Source organism: Ctenocephalides felis, unplaced genomic scaffold (assembly GCF_003426905.1).
Source record: "Ctenocephalides felis isolate EL2017-DRISC unplaced genomic scaffold, ASM342690v1 CF-g0.4_SCAFFOLD_01492, whole genome shotgun sequence".
Classification (NCBI taxonomy): domain Eukaryota; kingdom Metazoa; phylum Arthropoda; class Insecta; order Siphonaptera; family Pulicidae; genus Ctenocephalides; species Ctenocephalides felis.
The window spans coordinates 49529567-49533956 of record NW_020537646.1 but is presented as its reverse complement, the minus strand read 5'-3'; positions in this window follow the sequence as shown (position 1 = coordinate 49533956).

Below are 4390 nucleotides of genomic sequence, written 5' to 3'. Positions count from 1 at the left end.
AATAAACTAATCTAAAATTACTTGAAAAGTGCACTATTACAAAATATATATTCAGATATTACAAGTAACCATACAAATAAGCATGAATAATATTTATTCTAAGAACTATAAATAATGAACTATTTATTTGTACGTTTCGACACAGTGTGTCACCATTCAGTATTTTTTTTTAAATATTTATACAGTATAACACCAGGAAAAACAATCACAAAAATTGAAACATACATTATTGAAAAATAAAACATAATAATTTTTTTTTTACTTAATTTATTATGTTTTATTTTTCAATAATGTTAGTTCCAATTTTTGTGATTATTTTTTCTGGTGTTATACTGTATAAATATTTAAAAAAAATTACTGAATGATGACACACGGGCCGTGTCGAAAAGTATAAATAAATAGTTCATTATTTATTAACTTCCCGTAGGGTAAGTTATAGTAATCGCAAAAAAATCGAAAATGAAAATTTTTATATATCTTTATGTTTCAAAGGTTTCTGAACATTTTGGCATACCTTAGAAAAAATAGATGTATGTGTGTGTGTGTGTGTGTGTGTGTGTATGTGTGTGTGTATGTGTGTGTGTATGTGTGTGTGTATGTATGTACGTGTGTGTATGTATGTGCGGATACAAATTTTCGTCGACGATTTTGGGAACACGGATTAACCGATTTGAATAATTCAAAAAACATTCGATTTGTATTGATAAGGAGACGTGCTGATTAGTTTTTGGCGAAGGCAGGTCTCGCCGTTCCGAAGATACGGGGCAAAAAGTGCCGAAAACGGTAACTCAGTTTTTAAGAGAACGGAGCATCCGATTTAAATAATTCAAAAAACATTTCACTTGTATTGGCAAGATGAATAATCGATAAAATTTTCATAAAGGTAGGTCTAGCGGTTTCGGAGATATGGAGGAAAAAGTAAAAAAATTAGCCATTTGGCGGTCAAAAATGATCATTAGACGTATGCACATCAAATTATCAGATATTTTAACAATAAGTATACATTTTGTTAACATTCCTATAGGTTCTGTACCAATGCTTATGCGTTAGACAGCGACGCGGCGCTTACGCGCTTTATATTTTGTCCCTATGCAGTTAAATCAGTACGATTGCTTTGAAAAAAAAGTTCAGATCTTCCACAATATGTCAAAATAAAGAAAAAATTTTTTTTTCAAAAAAAAAAATTAAAAAAAAATTTTTTTTTTGTCCATATTTTTTTGTCCAAAATTTTTGTCCATATATATAGTTTCTCAAAAATCTTATTTTTTCAAAGTACATTTTTTTCAAAAATGTTAATCGTTTTTAAAAAATTAATAATTTTTGGTACGGGAAGTCCCAGCAATTTGCCTTAAGGCACGATGCCTTAATTGCCTTAAGACAGAATTCCACTTACAGCTAGTTTTTTTTTTATTTCAACGATTGGCTGCAAATATTAACATTCAAGAAATATGTCTCAACGTCGAACAAAAAATCTAAATCTTATATTAAATGTATGTCAATAATGCCTTCAATAATGCAGTAATTCCTTTTTGTAAAAGCTAACATTTCATTTAATGGATTAATTTTGAATCCAGGTATATTCGAACCAAAAATCCCCAAACGAATTTAATCTGATTTTTCCAAAAACCGAAATTCTATAAATTAACCGTTAACACCTAATTTAATTAAATTTCCAAATTCTCAAAAAATTTAAAAAAAATTCAAACTATTAAAAAATTTCAAAATTTTGAGAAAATTTCTACATTATCAAAAAAAAATTAATTAAAAAAAAGAGTGCGCGTAAGGTTCACACGCGATTGAAATAATTATTTGCTACTGTACAAGATGACATTTAAGTAAAAATAAATACATTATATTACAATTTTGAATAATGTTTATTAGTAATATGGTAACTAACTAACAAATTAGTGTCAACCATTTTACGTATTTATATAATGATAAATTATAAATTATATATTTAGAATAGCACTAAAAATATGTATAATATTTAAAAACAATAATGTAATTAAAGTCATACTTCAAATATGACATGATCGGTTTGTTATTGCAATTAGCATTTAGAAATGAACCTTCATTAGAGAAATATTTAGTTCATGGCGCAAATGTTTAATTTATTTTATTATTCTCAAGGAACATCGTAAAATATTCTTCTGATTCAAGCATTTTTCATTAAATCAAGATTTGTACTACGATGTAACTTTAAAATGCTTATTTTTTATGCCGATTCCCTTGTTGATATCGTTAGGCATACAAGGTTGATGCCGGTACGCATACAATCGACCCGTATATAAATGACGAATCTTTGCATCTCACTCGACTCTGTCATTACGCACTTTCGTTGCATTTGTACGGAAATACTCCCTAGTCGCGCCTACACAAGATTTACTTAAAAAATGAACAAATTTCTTGTAAATATTAACAAAGTTACTTGTAGAGTACGCTCGTCGTCTAATTTAAAAAATACTTACAAATTTACAGTAAGGACCTATAATAAGTAATCTACTTGAAATCATTCAAAACAATTACTGATTATTTTCATTTTTCGATGGTTTAATTACGGTACCAGAAATTCCAGCAATTTGCCTTAAGGCACGATGCCGTGCGCCCTACTAGTTGGAGCATGAATTCTTGGTCAACGGATCTAAAATCCTAGCAGACAATAAACAATCTATACAAAATTATGTAGAGCCTAACACCGTTCAACAGTTTTAGGCACATTGCATTTTTACGGGCGATTTAAACAAAAAGTTGTGAGGTAATGTGACAAAGAAGACTGAATTGCAATGGTCCTCAAATGGTCGCTTCTGATCACACTATAGGCGCGACGTTGCAACTATAAATTAATAATAAATGAGGACCATTAGAAAGAAAGAAAATAAGGCCCATTTGAAAGAAAATATGCAATATACGCCAGGACTGCTCGCAATTTACAACGTCGTGAAATTTTTTTGACGCAAGGCAGAGGGAAAAAATTCGTTATATATGCTGATCATAAACCTATAACATACTCGTTTTAAAAAGGACAGCCCGTGTACGCCGTGATAGTTCCGCTACCTTATTTTTGTGGGACAATTTTTGACTAAATTCAGATTTATCGGATCAAAATCACGTCGTAGCAGATGCTTTATCTCGTATCGAGATAATTGACACATGATTTTATATTTTAAGGCAGTTGCAGATGAACAACATAATGATGTCGACGTGGCACAATTACTAATAAATTCCAACCTGACGAATCGGAAATATCATTGTTGTGCAATATATCTCAATCAACAATTCGGCAGTCGAAACCAACAAAATTTTGCCGTTCTATATCAAATTAAATAGCGTACACGGTTTATTGCATCGTGGAGCGAATGTATCAATTAGATTGATCACGCAACACTATGTATGATCTTCTATTAAAAAGGATTGTCCACATGGGACACGCAGCTTCTAGATTGTCAGCGCTCAAAGATTAGTCGACGCAATGTTACACGTCCAAGAGTATTTACATTACCGGGAGCGAGATTCAAACATGTACATATTGACAGTAATCATGCCATTATCAAAAGATCCTTTTTCGCATTGGCCGAAAGCAACTCTTATAAATAATCGAAAAGCTACAGTGGCAAGAGCATTCTTCGCAAATTGAATTGCAAGATTCGGAGCTCGGCTAAAGGTACCCATCCATTAGGAAGTTTATTATCAAAGCAACCAGAAGATTTATTATGGAATGAGCAAGAGGCAGATACAAAATAGAGATGAAACATGATGTCATGAGCAATATTTTCGAATTCGCAAGACATCGCCTATTATATGTCTCAACAAGCATTATAAAAAAATTAATAGTACAAAAGAATCATTAGCACTTGGCTTGAAGATTTTTATGAAGCCTCGTAGTAAAATGATAAAAATTAATAGTTCAGGCGGCTAAAATGATGTCCACAGTTCTGGCGGAGAGCGGAACAACCAGATTTTACCTGAATATTTTGCCAATTTTATGAGACCATAGTCATAAAATGACTCGAAACGATACCTTTTTTCGTAAAATACAAAAATATATTTTCAAAATCACGTAGGTAAAAATATGTAGGTGAAATTTTATATTTATTTGTGCATAATATTTAATATTTATTTATATTTGAAAATTATTATAAATCCATGCGTTTCAGATAACATTCTTGCTTTTATTCGGTTGATTATACAGTCAAGAATAATACTTTATCTAAGTAAACCATTTGAAATAGTTCAAGAATAAAAATAATAATAATAATAAACTAATCTAAAATTACTTGAAAAGTGCACTATTACAAAATATATATTCAGATATTACAAGTAACCATACAAATAAGCATGAATAATATTTATTCTAAGAACTATAAATAATGAACTATTTATTTGTACGTTT